Source organism: Protopterus annectens, chromosome 2.part0 (genome assembly GCF_019279795.1).
Source record: "Protopterus annectens isolate FY-2018-M chromosome 2.part0, PAN1.0, whole genome shotgun sequence".
In the NCBI taxonomy this organism is placed as follows: domain Eukaryota; kingdom Metazoa; phylum Chordata; order Ceratodontiformes; family Protopteridae; genus Protopterus; species Protopterus annectens.
The window spans coordinates 841,951,158-841,969,144 of NC_056728.1; the positions used below are offsets into that span (position 1 = coordinate 841,951,158).

Sequence of the window (17,987 nt, forward strand, 5' to 3'; positions counted from 1 at the left end):
CAACATGTTGACACGCAAATGGGGGAGCCCAGCCATAGATCTTTTTGCCTCACCCCAGAACTATCAGTTGGACACATTTTGCACAAGAACTCATCACAGAAACGTCTGGAAAGTGGATGCTCTGTCCTTCAGCTGAAAAAAACCTATCAGTCTATGCCTTTCCCCCTCTGCCTCTGCTCTCCAAAGTTCTACTAAAAGTCAAACAGGACAAACCAAAAATGATTTTAATTGCTTCAGACTGGCCTCGCCGACACTGGTACCCACTCCTGCGCAGTGTGTCACACCTTCCACCGTGGCACCTGCCTCAGACACCTTACTTACTGTCTCAGCAGAACAACCAAACTCTGCACACTCAGCTACAAACTTTGGATCTTGCAGCATGGCCATGGCTAATCATCTCAATTCACCCTTAGCATCCCTCAGCAAACCTGTGATGGAAGTCATTTTGGAGGCGAGAAGACCTAGTACTAGAAAACCTTATGCTGACATATGGAAAAGATTCTGTGCCTGGAATCGATCTCAAGGGATAAGGCCAGCATTGCCCAACATTCCTCAGATTTTACAATACTTAACTGTGATGCTTCACAAGGGTCTGTCCTTTTCTTCCATAAAAATCCATGCCTCAGCCATTTCAGCTCATTAAAACACAGAACCCTCCCCTCTTCTCTCATCCTCTGCTAAAGCAGTATCTTAGAGGGGCCAAAAACTTAAGACCACCCAGGAGAGCTCCAACCCTGCCTGGGACCTTAATTTTGTATTGGAGAAACTCACTCTCCCTCCTTTTGAGCCAGCTGCTACTGCAGACTTAAAATTTCTCTCCTGGAAAACAGCTTTCCTTTTAGCAATCACTTCAGCTAGAAGGATTTCCGAATTACAGGCTCTTATGGCAGTGGAGCCTTTCATCATTTTTCATGCGGACAGGGTATCTCTCAGGACCAACCCATCCTTCATGCCTAAGGTGGTATCCAGTGTGGCTCTTAATCAAACCATTCATTTGCCAACTTTCTTTCCCAATCCACAGAACAAGGGGGAGCGGATTCTGCATTCATTGGATGTACACAGACAACTTAGATTTTACTTAAACAGGACAGAATCTCAAAGAAAATCTGAACAACTGCTGGTAGCATTTGCTGCAGGGGCAGAGGGAAAGGCTATTTCAAAGCAAACCATTTCCAAATGGATAAGCCATTGTATTCATTTCTGCTATAAGCACCATGGAAAAACTATCCCTCAGGGGATCAGATCCCGGCTGCATCTACTTCAACAGCCTTTCTCAGAGGTGTTCCTACCAGGGACATTCTAGAAGCTGCAAACTGGAGCTCAGTTCATACTTTCACCAAACATTACCATTTACCACTTTTCTCTAAATTCAGAGCTGGCTTTGCCACTGCTGTCCTGCAGGGCCTTATAGCTGGTTCTAATGCTGTATAATTCCCTCCACCCAACCATAGCTTTGGGAATCTACCCAAATGTAATGACTGCAACAGTGAAACACGAAGAACATAGTACAGTTGTGTAAACATACCATAAATGTAGATGTTCGAGTGTATTCACTATTGCAGTCCTGGTTACCCTCCCTCCAGCCACCTATTTTTCTCTGGCTATACCTCTACTTTCTTTTACTATGCTTAAAAGCCCTTTTGGTGTATTTGCTTTTGGTTGGAGGTATATTTTATGCGTCTTTAATTTTATTTGCTCCCCATTTGGGGGGCACCTGGCATCTGGGGCAAGAAAAACTGATGTAATGGCATCAGTTGCATGTTTTGTACTCCTGACGACCTGACATCATGGAAGAAGGGACAGCAACCGACGCAGGACCCAAGACTTTGTTAATCAGGCCGACTGAGGGCAACCTGCCAGCAGATTACCCAAATGTAATGACTGCAACAGTGAATACACTCGAACATCTACATTTACGGTAAGTGTACACAACTGTACTTTTTCTGCCTCCTGGTGAATCATTACTGTCTTCAGGATATTATCACAGGCTTGTCCGCCTGGTACAAAGATGCAGTGATCTTGATGGACTAGCTATGGGATTACCTGTGCTGCCCTACTATGATTGTTATAAAACAGTTTAAAATTGTGGCTGAGAATGGATATTGCTCTTTAGGAGGCTGGGTTGGATAGCTTGTTGCCTTCCTTGAGATTTATTGTCAGTACTGCTCGCCTCCATGATCCCGGGATTTGTTGGGGTATTACTGCTTTATTAAATAATGTATGCTATATCTGAATTAACTTGGCTCCCCTCCTTCATTTTGTGAGAATTCTGTTAATGCCTGGCCATGGTTTGTCTGTTTCCTTAATAATGCTGTGATTTCTTCCACTTTTATTGGTTAAACTAGCTCCTTAGCCTCCTCTGTCCCTGAGTTTTAGCAGTACTAAGTCTCCCAAAGATCTCTCCAGTTTGATTTTTCCATTACCCCCATACCCCTTCTTCCTGATGTCCTTCAAGGATGCATCTGCAGTCCTTACAAATGGGTTGTCCTGTCGTCAGGCAGCCCTTCGGTCGGCCGGATTCCAAAGTCTGGGTCTGGCCTCGGCTGGTGTCGCACTTCACCCGACGTCACAGCTGCAGTTCTTCGGGTATAAAGGCATCAGCCGACGCCATTTTCCTCAGTCTTTCTTGCCGCGTGGCGCCCGAAGCAGAAGCTGTTCGCAAGTGCCTGTCGGTCAGAACCAGAGATTACTACTACCGAATACTTCTACTACTACCGAAGACTTCTAAATAGCTAAGTACCCCGTTGGGGACTCTTTCTTGCCTCAGCCGATGTCAGAAAAAGTGAATAACTGTTTAACTTGTGGGAAACAAATACCTCATAAAGATTTCCACTCTTACTGCTTACCTTGTCTAGGCCCAGACCAACCGCGAGTGTCTCGGTTTCGGCTGAAACCGAGCTCGCGGTTCTTCCTTCAGCCGAAAGCCTTCCTCCTACCGAGGCCTCATCCAACCTGGTGGAATCGGCCTCTGAAATCCCACCTGCTCTTGCAGGTTCCCAGGATTTATCTGATACTATCCCCTTAGATATTTCAACCCCTGCACGTGGAGCTGCTAGGCCCCTGCAGCCATGTCGATTAAGGCCTTTGCCAGGGCTAAAGCAGCTAAATCTACCAAGACTGTGCCTGCTAAGACCCCCTCTCACAGGCCTAGCTCTAGTTCACAAATGCTTAGTCTAGCAGAGGATCTCATTTCTTTGATCCGGGGATCCCAACCTCACCCAGACAGGGCTTCTCACCCACCTCCAGAGAAGAGGCCTAGAGCAGAGCCCCCTGAGCCAGTTTCTACAGATGACTCCTCTGATGATTCAGATAATTCAAACCCTCCAGAGGGTCCTTTTTCCCCTTATGAAGACTCTGATGCTGAAGAGTCCATTCCTTCTGCCTCTCCGCCTGAGGAATTTTCCTTTGGGGAAACCTTGCATGCTATGAGGGAACAATTTCAGTGGCAGGGCCAGGATTTTTCAGACTCTAGAAAAAGGCTTAGAACCTTTCTGCATTTACCACAGCATAGGCCTTTAGCCATCCCTCCAGTTCTGACTGTTGTGGATGATGCATTTAATGATGCTTGTACTGCTCCTGATTCACTTCCTCCGGCCCCTGCTAAGCCCGATAGGTACTACAGGGTCCCGGACACACATTATCATTTGTATAAGGCTCCTTTTGCAGATCCCGAAACTATCTCCCAGGGACCTAAGGCGGTAGCAGCTACCTCTGCCAAAAAAACCCTCCCCTCTGAAAGGGAATCCAGGGCCTTAGAGAGATGGGGTAAAAAAGTTTACACTTCTGCTACTCTTTCAGCTAGGGCCTTGAACTGTCAATTCCACATGATCCAGTATCAAGAATTTATGTTAGACCAATTAACTAAACAGCTGTCGTCAGATGAACCATTAGATAAAAAATCTGTTCAGGAAATGGTACATAACATTCAGCAGGTCAGTAATCATTCCTTAAAATGCGGCTATGATGCACTGGAGGCTTCCTTTAGATCAGCCATGACTGGCACAGTTATCAGAAGACATGCATGGTTAAAAGAGCAGGCCTTACCAGACCATGTCAAATCAAAGCTATTAGATGCTCCCATGGACAAGATCAATTTGTTTGGCTCTCCTGCACAACAGGTGCTGAAGAAGATGGAAGAGAAGGCAAAATCGGTCCAAACAGTGAAAGATTTCTTACAGGTCCAACCTCCAAGGTTTAGCAGGAATTGGCCCTCCAAGAATTGGTCCTTTCCAGATACCTCCAGAGCTCAGAGAGGCAGGAATAGGCGCTCAAGAGGCAGAGGTCAATCCAGAGGTGCCTACAGGGGACGTCAGTGGCAGGCTAACAATCAGCAAGGTACAGCCACAGATACAGCCGCCACCACTACTACAGGACAATCACAGTGACTTGGCTCTGGCACCGCCTACCAGGGAACAACTAGAAGCACCCTTAGGCGGGAAACTAGCCTTATTTTCAGTAAACTGGCATTACATCACAGGAGACAAGTGGATTTTGCAGACAATAGACCAAGGTTACAGGTTTCACTTCCATACTCTACCAAAGAAGAGAGGAATGCCAAACCTTCCTCCAAATCAAAAGGCAGAAGCTCTAAAACAAATAACTCACTTACTAAGGATGAGAGCTGTAGAAAAGTACCATCTATGGAGCAAGGACAAGGATTTTACTCCAGGCTCTTCCTGGTACCAAGAAAAGAAAACCAATGGAGACCTATTCTCGATCTGTCCGCTTTAAACACATACCTCATTGTCCCAAAATTCAAAATGCTGACCCTACAGCAACTTCTTCCCATGTTGGGCAAGGAGTCTTGGCTGGTAACTCTAGATCTCAAGGAGGCATACCTGCACGTCCCCATACGACCAAATTGCAGAAGATACCTCAGATTTCTTGCAGGATCAGAGCATTATCAATTCTCAGCATTGCCCTTTGGCTTATCTACTGCGCCCAGAGTGTTCACGAAATACCTGGCATCAGTAATTGCTCATTGCAGGCTTCAGGGAATCCAAATCTACCCTTACCTGGACGACTGCCTGTTGCAAGCAGACAACAAAAACAAGCTAGCAGAAGACTTCAAAAGGGTCATTTATCTACTGCAAGCTCTGGGATACACAGTCAATATAAAAAAGTCAAGACTGATACCATCCCAAAGGATAACCTTTTTGGGTGCGGAACTGGACACATCAAAACAAATGGCATTCCTAACAGTAGAAAAACAGGAGCAACTACCTCTCTACTTCTTGGCATTAACAAAGAAGAACCAGCTAACAGCAAGAAAAGTCCTGCAAGCCTTGGGTTTCATGGCATCCTGCATAATATTGGTTCCACATGCCAGACTGCATATGAGAAAGTTACAGTGGTACCTAAGGAATTTATGGTCTCAGCACAAGCACAGCCTAGAAACCCAAATTCCAATAGTCCCATGCCTGAAGCAAGAATTCCAATGGTGGGCTCAGGCCTGTCAATCAAACAAAGGACTGCCCTTCCACAGCACTCAACCAAGCCAGACCATCACAACGGACGCCTCAGACCTCGGTTGGGGGGCACACATGCTGGACAAGTGCATACAAGGCTTATGGACTCAAGACCAACTGCACCTACACATAAATCAAAAGGAAATGCTGGCAGTAAAACTGGCAATTCAGACATTCAGACCACTTCTTCGACAAGGTCAACTGTTGATAAGGACAGACAACACCACAGTTATGTGGTACATCAACAAACAGGGAGGCACACATTCGTACCCTCTATGCCGGATGGCAATGGACCTCTGGAATGTGGCCCTGAGCTTCAACATTCAGTTACAAGCAATTTTTGTACCAGGAAAAGAAAACATTCTGGCAGACATACTAAGCAGAACTACCACGGATGCCCACGAATGGATGCTGCATCCGGACATCTTCAAAACCATTACAAGAAAATGGGGACTACCAGAAATAGACTTATTTGCATCCCCACGCAATCACCAACTGAAGAAATTCTGCACAAGGACGTACCACCCACTTGCTTGGAAAGTGGACTCCCTATCTTTCAGTTGGAAAAACCTGACAGCATATGCATTCCCACCACTTCCTTTGGTGCACAAGGTGCTATTGAAGATCAAAGAGGACCGTCCAAGGATCATCCTGATAGCTCCGGACTGGCCAAGGCAATATTGGTACCCATTACTGAGGAGCATGTCTCGGGAACAAATATGGCCTCTACCCCTAGTTCCCTTACTGTTAACACAGAACAACTACAACACCCTGCATCCAAACCTGAAAACACTGCAGCTGACTGCCTGGAACATTGCATAACACCAAATAACCCAAATTTATCCCAAAGGGTTAAAAACATTATCTTGGAGGCTCGCAGACCCTCAACAAGAAAAAAATTATTCAGCAAAATGGAAAAGATATCACATTTGGAGTACTGCAAAAGGAGAAAATGTGTCACTGGTAAACATAGCCAACATCCTGGAATACTTGGCAGAGCTCTTCCACAACGGCCTGTCCTATTCTTCCATTAAGATTCATGCATCAGCTATTTCAGCAGAATACAACTTGGATCCTCCAGTCTTCTCACATCCTCTGCTCAGGCAGTTTCTGAGAGGAATTAAAATGTAAAACCACCTAGGAAGCCACCATTGCCAGCATGGGACTTGAACTTTGTGCTAGAAAAGTTGACACTCCCTCCTTTCGAACCAGCAGCAACAACAGAATTACAATACTTATCATGGAAAACTGCCTTCCTGCTTGCAATCACTTCAGCAAGAAGGGTATCTGAGCTACAGGCATTAATGGCAGTACAGCCCTTCCTGATCTTCCATCAAGATAGAGTGTCCATGAGAACAAATCCTACTTTTATGCCAAAGGTGGTCTCCAGGGTATCTTTAAATCAAGCTATCCACCTACCTACATTCTTCCCCAACCCACAGAACAGGGGAGAAAGACTTTTGCATACCTTGGATGTACATAGACAATTACGCTACTACCTGGACAGGACCAAGAGCAATAGAAAAACTGACCAGCTACTGGTAGCATATGCAACAGGAATGGAAGGAAAAGCAATTTCAAAACAGACAATCTCTAAGTGGATAGGAAATTGCATTAGATTTTGTTACTCCTACCATGGGAAGAAAACTCCAGAAAACATCAGGCCTCACTCTACAAGGGCTACAGCCTTTTCTACGAGGAGTGGCTACCAAAGACATTTTAGAGGCTGCTACTTGGAGCTCCGTGCATACATTTGCCAAGCATTATAATTTACCTTTATACTCCAGATCCCGAGCAGGTTTTGCCATTGCTGTTTTGCAAGGGATCTTAACTACACCATAATCTTATTTCTCCTCCTCCCCCAGTTTGGCTATGGTATTCTACCCATTTGTAAGGACTGCAGATGCATCCTTGAAGGACATAGTACAGTTTTGTACCTACCATAAATGTAGATGTCCGATAGGCATGCATCTGCAGTCAGGATTACCCACCCTCCTTCCCCTCTGTGGTACTCCTAGGGTATTTGCCATCTTGTAGCTGGCTGGGGGAATCTATTATGGTGTATTTGTTTGTATATATGTACATACATGCTTATTTTTTGTTTGCTCTCTACTATTTGGAACCATTTGCATTTATCCAAATTTAGCCTTCGTAGAGGGCACCTGGCATCTGGGGCAAGAAACACTGAGGAAAATGGCATCGGCTGATGCCTTTATACCCGAAGAACTGCAGCTGTGACGTCGGGTGAAGTGCGACACCAGCCGAGGCCAGACCCAGACTTTGGAATCCGGCCGACCGAAGGGCTGCCTGACGACAGGACAACCCATTTGTAAGGACTGCAGATGCATGCCTGTCGGACATCTACATTTATGGTAGGCACAAAACTGTACTTTTTCTATGTAGATATATGATAAAAGTTTCTCACACTTACTATCTTTTTTGCTGCCTTTGTTTCTTCATGAGGATTTTCTCCATTTTCCTTGAATTTTCAAAGTAGAATTGTTTAATAGAGGTATTTTACATTCAGATAAGTCTTGTAAATATGTTCTTATATTGTTTTATCTTTCACATTACTTTTGTGAACTCCCGACCCTTCTAATACCCTTTTGGAAGATTTTTAATAATTTGATTTGCTGAGTGATATCCATGTCTCTGTCAGAATTGATTTTACTTATTTGGTTGACAATACTAATGACTGACAAAAAGTGAGCATCTGCACTTGGTTGACTACACATTTGAGTGAATCACATTTGGTTGAATTCAAAGTTTATATGGTGTGTGTATGTAGGAATGGAAGAAAAATGAATGGTTGACTAAAAAGGTGGTGTTTGAGTATTTGCAAAATTATGTTATAGTAGTTTAGTAGGTAGTGTTTATGTGCGAGTGTTGACGGGTTACAGTTAGGTAAGGGGGTACATTTAATGTTGTGCCCAGTGGGTATTGTGTGTTATTTTTCCTTTTATCTTGATCAGTGTTACTGTTATGATAACAGGTTTTTAATAACATAATGTGTAGCGTTAGGGTTAGCACACATGACTTGGGGGGGTGGGTAGAAGCAGTTCTTTTCATCCCTCCCTTCTGGTCCACATAACTTGATTGCAATACCAGGAAAATATGCTCTTAAGTTTAAGTAAGCAGTCAGACACATACTGAGGGCTTGAATGTCCATGAAAAATGAGATAGAGAAAGCAAGACATCTTGGTGTAGAACACAGCTGCTTGCACATGCAGAGGGGGGATCACTACCAAAAGGTCCAATAAGTACAGATTCAGAAGAGATGAAAACAGTAAATGAAATGGCAGTGTTTGTGGAAGTTAAAAAGCTGAGCAGAACATCATCATCATCATCATCAGAGTATATAAAATTGAAGGACAAGTGCTATGATATGATGGAAGATGCATTAAACGGACATGCAGTAAAATAAAAGTTCACAAAGTCCATAAGCCTAGTAATGGAAAAATTACAAATGGATACAGTTGTAGGAAGAAATTAATTAAAAGATTACATATCTGGATGATAAGAGCAAGTAGGAAAGAATGTGAGATTCATATATGAGGAGGATAGAGTCATATGGACAACGATATTGGTATCTGATATATTGCTGAATAAGACTCTAGAGAGTCTACATTCCTCCAAGGTAAGGTGCTGCACATTAGTATGTATTTTTTCTACTTGGTTGATAAATATTTCTACACTCTCCAGTGATGCCTTTTGTTTCTGTAGAGTTTCTTCCTATGGTGGAACAACTCCTGCCTTTGCCTTCAGGCCTAATTAGTACTACCCATTTATCAGTGATAACCTTGATTTTATTTTACAAACTCTCCTAACAAGCTACTGTTGAGCATGTTACCATGTCACATCACCTCATTTGAGTTTGCAAGAGTACCAAACTTTTGACATGGGAAATAAAAACTTTTGCTTGCAAGTCTTCAAAACAGAAATAATCCACATTTCCATACCAGAAATAAAAGTTTCCTAAACATACTGATATCTTTTTTGATGTTGTTGTTGTATCTTTCGGCTTTTCCCGGTTAGGGGTCGCCACAGCGGAACTCCGGTTCGCTAATGATTGGCAGTAGATTTTTACATACTGAGTTGCCAACTCTGACGCACAACCTTCAACGAAGGTATGCCCATTCACGCATGTCTCCACATAGACGCTTTAGCTGAGAATCGAACAGGACGTCTTACTGTGAGGCGACAACGCTACCGCAACACCATGAAAATAAAAAGCATCATACAAAGGCATTCCAGCTAGAATGAAACAAAATTCTCCAGGGAAGTTACAACTTGCCAAAATCATTGGCTTCCGATGAAGGATTATTTGCAGGCAGAAATGCTAAGAACATAGTCCAACGTTTAATGGAGCCAGTGTTTGATGGTTGTTTTGACAGTAGTCCTCTTAAAGGAAGGACTATACCTAAAAGTAAGGACACAAAGGCACACATTCAGAATGTCATATGCTCTGAATGTCAAATCCAAGAAGGTCGATACCAGAACATCGAAAATACAAAATGTTGACATATTTTCTGAGATCATAGTACAACTGGAATGGGTCTTTTCCTCACTGTAGTATATGAATTGTAGGAGGTGGGGGTGGGGGGGGTCAAAGTTCTGAATGTATTCCCACACATTTGCTTAAAAATAAAGTCAAAAAGCAGCTTGCATGCCAGTAACTAGAAGTCAAATCTTATAGCAAAACATAAAACTTGTTGGACTGTGAATGTTACTGTGGATAGATATGCTGAAGCTAACTACCCCATGATTTGAAAATGGCTTAAAAAAGTAAAGAACTAATGTGGCAAAAAGTAAGAGACCCAAAACTGAAATATTTTTCAGGAGTCACCATTTCCTTTCTCCTCAGTAACAACAGCTCTTGAAAAAGTAATAGAGGGAGTAAAAAAATCTTAACCAAGTAATTGCAGCAGCAGTTAAATGGAGCTGCTTTTTCCTTTTCTGTTGCCAGTGAGGCTTTCAGAAAGCCACAGCTATCGATATAGAAATAAAACAGATAATTGAAGTAGGTACAGTTAAAGGATGTTACTTTGTGTCTGTAAGTGTGCCATAAGTCAATATTTGTGCGTGCGTACGTGTGTGTGTGCGTGCGTCTGTGTGTGCCTGCGTGTGTGTGCGTGTGTATTTTAGGGGTGGATTCTAAGTACTGTATAAGTTTGATTGCAGTGCTTGAAATAAACTACTGGCACTAGTATTTAATGCAATTTCTTTCATTTAATTGCCATAAGACATCTGAAGTGTGCACAGCCAGTAATGTGCAGGGTACATTTGTTTGTGTCAGATGCAGACAAACACCCAGATGCATAAAGTTTCTGTATATTTATGCACAATTTGGATTTTTCGTATTGTGTATATGTGTGAAACTCTCTCTCTCTGCCTCTGCATCTTCATCTGTTTCTGTGTATATATGCAGATATGTCTGGATGAGTGTGTTTATATAGAGATTATTAAATACTTTTATTTTGGGTAAAAAACTGCCTCCTTCAACAACTGCAGTACCAACTTTGAAACATTAGGTGGAGGTTTTCATCAAAACTATGCATCTGGTATTAATAAGACACGTGCAGACCTTTTTCTAAGCTCAGTAATACACAACATTGTAGGTATTACAGGGAAGTAATGGATTGCCAACAGATGGTGAGGACTTCTGCCTATAGTGTCATGCCTCACAACACCTTTGGACAGTCCATTATTTTCCTATGATTTTTTTGCTTACTTAACAAGTACAGGAAACCTGATGATGACCTTACCACATTCCCTCCATTTTATATTGCAGTAATCTCCTACCAGCCTTGTAACTTCCTTATAGTATTCCTTGCGTATGTCAAAGTTTGTATTACTGTGTTAAATGATGAAATGTAAATAAAATGTGTGATAACTGCAGTGATTTGCGTAAGTATTCACTGTATTAATTTATCTGTGAATAAGCAAAATTATGGAAGCTTGTGGTGTATTTAAAGTGCAGAATAGTTAAAAATAAAGAAGTAAAAGGTATGTACTGCTATCCATGGTTCATAGAACGCTTAAATGGTAAAATGAAAGGCAATCATATTAACAGAATCTCAGGCACAAGAAATCATGTTGATTGAGTATAAACAAAATAACTCTTGAGTAACTAACTGGATCCTGATAAAACAGCAGCTACTTTTATGCATCAGATGTAATTTTATATGATGACAATTGCTAACTGGGTGTTCAATTTGAAGCCAGCAGTCCTATGGGTAGTTGCGCAATTCCTTAAAGAAGAGGTGTAATAAAAATAAAAGTAAAAAGTAAACTGAACCCAATCAAATGCTTAAAAAAATAAATGAAGGAAACTTCCTGGGAGCACTCAGAAGTAGTATGGTGGAGGAGGTGCAAGTATCAGACAATTACCCACTTGCACTAGATAATCATTCAGGGCAGTAGTATAGGTTCTTGTTCTGTTGAGCAATTTTCTGTATAGTTCTTTGTAAGGAGATGCATTCATAATTTCTTGAGACAAGGAGTAGTTTATGATGGACATTTTTCCATTCCAGTGGTACGTTCTGCAGACAACTAGATAATGCTGTTCAGCCTTTTATTACAGTGAGGCATGTTTTTAAATTGTATCATAGGCTTATGGCAGATAGTGATAAGTTTTATTTTGTGCGTTTCTGAATAGGAAAAACTGCACTGAGTCATAATTAACACATGGCCACCACTTGACTTGACTGTCATGATTTAGTGCTGTGTGTCAAAAGCTTCAAAACAGGAGCACTTTTTTGTAACTAAACAGTGGTTGAGAAATAAAGTTAACCTTTACTGGGACAAAATAACTTACTCAGTCGAGTGTAAAAAATATTGTTACGGTTGGTAGTGGACGCACAGAAATTGGCTGTAAGTAGTGTTTGTTGCCTACAATTTGTCATCTTAGGGGAGGGAATTTGATTAACTTTGTGATGGGCAAGAGCATGTTTCAGGGTTGAGGTACTTTTTATTTAGCATACCATACGTGGAGAAGAAACCTGCCTCTCTACTTAAATTATTTGTCGGTAATTATTGGTTTATCTTTTGTGAATGACTTTAGAGATGGAAGAGATATTTCACAGTAAACACAAACTGCATATAGAAAGTACACATGTGCCATCTTGACGGACATGGTTGCAGAGAAAGTGATACTACAGGTAGTCTCTCTTTGCTTTTTGTTTTCTCCTTTCTAGACATTCTGTGAGGATTAGGCGATTTTCCTGTGGTGAATTAGTCAAGGTTACTTTGATTCCTATGTAGATAGAAATACAGTTATTTTCCTAGTTTTAACATACTGTTTTGCCGATTGCTGTATATCTGGTGGCTTTATTGTTATTTTGTGTGACGTATAAATGTATCTGCCTTTGTCAGTTTATCATTTTCCTAACATTATGCACATTACCGTGGTTTAAAATTGTGGCGGTGCCTTGCCAGAAGTACAGCCTACTTAAGGTTTGAGATCTGATGTCTTTTTTGTCCATTCTTCAATTGATGGGTTTTGGATCTGACCTTTCATCTGACTTTGGCCTCTTCTAAAGACTTGGATCCGTAGCTTAAGCGCCTCACTTTTTCTTCATATCTCATTTGCCACTTGTGTGAATGGATGTGGTCTCTGTAGCTCTGGTGTCTTATTGATATAAGATTAGATAAGTTGCATTTTTATTTGCTCTTTTTTATAGCTGAATAGCTTATTTCCTCCTCATTATACCTTTTCTGGTTATTCCTCCCCTTTATAGCTTAAAAATAGACATTGCTTATTTCTAGTTGGCCTTTACTCAAAATCTTCCCTTCTTTTGCTACCTGTGTTCAGGTACTCTAGGTATTACCATTGCTGGTAACAGCTTTCCTTCCTTTACCATTGTTGGTAACCTTTCATGTCACCTAACAATTTTATATCATACCTGACAAGCCAACTGGCTTTAAAAAATGCACCTGCTGTGGGCACAAAATACTAAGCTCTGATGCCCATCAGGAGTGTACATGTTGCTTGTGCTCTTCCCATTTGGCCACAGATTGTGAAATATGTGTAGGCTTCAGGCATCATGCTTTGGTTGAATGTTGCAACAAACTGGTTTTCCAAAAGGCCTCCAGAGAAGGCCAAAGGAAATTCTTTGAGTATGAGAAAAGAAGGAGGGAAATGGTCCCCTGATCGTTCCTCTTCTGCTTTTCCAGGTTCTTCTTCATCTGAAAAGTTTTCAAAATTGTCATATCCATCAGGACCATTGGATCAGAGAACATCTAAGAGAAAATCTCAGGCTCACCGCTATTCCTACACCGAGAGCTGATATATCCTCAGATCCACTTTCCTTTCCTCCAAGAGACTTTGAGAAGAAGTTCCAGACCACTTTCCACTTCCTTGTCTCTTAGTTCATCCAGGAAGCCTGACTGAAGTGGATGTTGACGGGATAACAAAGAATTTTCTTTGAGCCCAGATTCAGATAGGAGTTGAACCATCTTTGTCTCTCACTGGACTCATGAGACTACCATTGACCCCTATCCAATGGTTGACTCCTACCCTGATCCAGCCCTTGATTTTGGACTGATTGGACCTGAGGATCCCAAGTCTGACTACGTTGGATCTGAAGGCTTGTCCTTCCTCGATTCCAACTTCATCTCTGAGCCAGTCAGCTTTGACTTTGTCAGAGCTAGAGGGATCTCTGTGCCAAAGCATCAGCACCAGATCCAGGGGGAGGGTTTAGGTTAGACTGCAATGCCCTCAGAGTTGTTTCTTATTTTGGAGCTTTGGCGTTGGACAGCTTTGCTCTGACTTCCACCTCGAGGCAACGATATGGTGATGCACTGAAACATCCTAGGCAGTTGTCTTCGACTCCTTCCAGGGTGATTCTTGCCTCTCCTATGCCTTCATCTTTCAAAGTAGTAGAAACATGCTTGCCCCCCTTGTGTCCTTCCACTTCATAATTGTTTGTTGTGGCCTTGGAGCCTATACATCCTATAGCATCTGGGCAGGCGGCCCGCAGAATTCTAGAAACAGTCATCATTCAGGACTCACCCTGCTCTTCTAAGTCCTCTGTGAAACTTCCCACTGGAGAGCTCCTTAGAGGTGTACATGCAAGAGGAGGCTTTTTGATTCCCCTCAAGAATCCCACATGGAAGGCACTGACTTTGATGAAAGGGAAGGGTCCCCCAGATCACCCCTTCAGGATTTCTCATTTGGGAAAATGCTCAAGCTTTTGAGATAGAAAGGCGGTTGGTCTGCTGAGCCCCCTTCCCAAGAGGAGTCGGTGTTTCTAGTCTTTCAGAGCTAGGTCAGCTATGTCCTGGGTTGTCCACTCCTGGCGAATGAGAATGTAGACTTCATCTCCTGCTAGGCATGGAAGGATCTGGATGTCATGGAACCAGTCCTGTAATGACCGGATAAATATTTAGTTGCACCAAAAGATTGGGCCCACTGGAGCAAGGGTCTCTCAGCCAATGCTAGTTGAGAGTTGAGGGTGTTGGACATCGTTGGGAAGCTCGTGTGTACGTCAACCTTTGCCCTTAGGTAACTGAACTTGAGTACATATAACAAGGTTTCAGAGAAACTTGATCAAGGAGTTTTCCAATGCCCTGTCTGAGTCCATGTTTGCTGAGGACAAGAGCACTGTTTCTCTGTATCTGCCCACCCTACAGTCCCTGTCACACTCCTGTATGAGGCTCATTTCATATGCCTCAAAAGGTGCTTCAGGAGTTGTGGGTACAGGAATAACCATGAGGTAACACACCTGGATGCACCTCCATGACATTGTAGAGCCTTTCAAGTCATCTTTCATCAGTGTTCCCTTTGATGGATCTACCCTTTAGTCCCAAGATTAAAGAAACCCTGTCTAGGAATGAACAAGAGGGAACGTCCTTATCTTTTTATTTTTCTACACCTCCAAGAACCTTTTCCCAGAATCAGAGAGGTAGAAGGAAAATGTGGTTCTAAAAGTCGCAAGGCTGTTCCCAGGATTCTTGTGGGGACAGATGCCCTGCCTGATGCAGTGGAGGGAACTCTAAAAATAGACGCACCCGCATGGTAGAAGAGGCCTGCAGAATCAGGTTTTTAGAGCTCTTTTTACTGAGAAATCCTTTCGGCATCCCTGAAGGGTTGCCTTATTGTTCTACATCTGCAAACCTGGGTAGCCATCACCAGACACTTGTTTGCAGGGGATCATCTCCAGAGAATATTACATACCTTTTTCCTTACAGCTCCCAGTCATTATGCAAAACTCGACTATGTCCCCCTCAGTCATTGAAATTCAAAAACTGATGGAAAAAAAGAGTTATCCAAATGGTCCTGCCATACCAACAAGGATTCAAAGTTTATTCAAACTTCTTTTTAGTGCCAAAGAAGACTGGGGACTTGAGACCCATCCTGGATTTCAGCAAATTAAACCAGTATGTCAAACATTCCAAGTTCTGAATGGTCACAGTTCAGTGCATTCTGCCATATCTGCACAGGGACGATTGGATGTGCTCGATTGATCCCCAGGATATGTACTGTCACATCAAAATAGACATGTAGTCCAGGAGATTCCTTCATTTCTAGCTAGGAACCAGTCATTAGCGTTTAAGAGTTCTGCCCTTTGGGCACACCACATCCACAAGGATGTTCACCAAGTGCATGGCATTGGTCACATTTCACTTTAGACTGCTGGGATTCCAGGTGTTTCCGTATCTTGATGACTGGCTCCTGTCTGCTCCCACCAAGCATCTTCTGATTCAAGCCAGGGGCTACCTGCTCCAACTACAGTGGATATAAAAAGTGCAGACACTCTTGTTAAAAATGCCATTCTTTTGTGATATAAAAAAATGAGACCAGAGTAAATCATTTCAGAACTTTTCCCTCCTTTAATGTGACCTATAACCTGTACAATTCAATTGAAAAACAAACAAATCTGTTAGAGGAAAAATGTAAAAAATAAATAGCGTACAATATGCTGGTTGCGTAAGTGTGCAAACCCTTAAACTAATACTTTGTTGAAGCATCTTTTGATTTAATTACAGCATTCAATCTTCTTGGGTAGGAGTCTATCAGCACGGCACATCTTGACTTGGCAATATTTGCCTACTCTTCCTTGCAAGAGCACTCCAAATCTGTCAGATTGAGAGGGCATCTCTTGTGCAAAGCCCTCTTCAGGTCATCCTACAGATTTTCTGTTGGATTAAGGTCTAGGCTCTGGCTGGGCCATTCCAAAACTTTAATTTTCTTCTGGTGAAGCCATTCTTTTGTTGATTTGGATGTATGCTTGGGGTCATTGTTGTGTTGAAAGGTGAAATTCCTCTTCATCTTCAGCTTTCTAGCAGACGCATGAAGGTTTTGGTGCCTCCACTGCCATTGATGTCTGAACAATCCCTGTTTTCATCCTCAGTTAGACACATCCTTGTATCTTCGCAGAAGTTTCTACTAGAAAGGTGGATAAGAGTAAATAGAAAAGTTTCTCCCTTTGGGCAACTCAGAGACAAATAAATCCATTTGCAGCACCAATTTCAGCTATTCTGGATTTCCTTGTTTCCATTTTTAACAACGGTGCTGTTATTCAGCTGTAAAGAATCAACTTGAAGTCATCAACAATTTTCAGATAAGACACAACCAGTCTTTTTTAGCTTCATCTAGATTGTGTAAAGCCTTTCTTAAAGGTACCTCCTTACTGTGACCTCCCATTAAAGGTCCTATTCCACCATGAGTTCTGAATGACTCAGCCTCCTTTCTAACCAGCAGCTAGAGTTAAAATTTTTATCATGGAAAACCATTTTCCTGGTTCCAGTCACATCAGGTAGACAAATGTCAGAACTCTAGCCCCTTTCTTCCAAACCACCATATCTAATTTTTCACAAGGGCAGGGTCTCTCTCTCTCTCTCTCTCTCTCTCTCTCTCTCCATGAATCCCTCTCTTTCTCTCCATGAATCCCTCTCTTTCTCTCTCCATGAATCCTTCCTTCCTTCCTTCCTTTGTGCCTAAGGTGGCTTAGGAAACAGCTATGAACCAATCTATCAACCTTCCAGTTTTCTTTCCAAAAATTTCTCTTCTAGTTATGCATAGACAACTTTGACTCTGTATCCACAGAACAAAAGATTTCAGAAAATGAGACCAAACAATTGTTTTTTCCTTTTCCAAAGTCTAACTAGGGAACCTGTCCCAAAGGTGACTTTAGTCAAGTGGCTTACTGATTATATTTATTTTTCATCCAACAAAAATGTATTGCTACTACCCAGCTATCCTAAGGTTCCTTCCACAAGCTTGGTAGTGACATGTTCTTCCTTTTGGTCTAGATGACATTTGCAGAGCTGCTACTTGGTCTAATTTACATAACATTGTTGCTAACTACAAATTTGACATATCTAGTTTACTCCTCTGTGCTCTGGAATATTCTTTCTTGAGGGTAACCTGGGATTTTCTCTAGCTGGGGACTCTGCCCCAACAATTGAGGAATGGATGAAAAAGGCAACATCAGGTATAAAAGTTACGTAATCACCATAATTATGCATCTGTTATATGTTTTCATCCTTCCTCAACTTCCCTTCCTGTTTTACAAG

The 17,987-nt window shown here is 42.2% G+C and overlaps 1 protein-coding gene across 5 annotated transcripts in view; it reads left to right on the forward strand.

Moving 5' to 3' along the window:
* The window catches only part of USO1 (USO1 vesicle transport factor), a 1,866,649-nt gene that overhangs the window by 614,188 nt on the left and 1,234,474 nt on the right, over positions 1-17,987 (forward strand). The gene's annotated exons all lie outside the window — the stretch shown is intronic.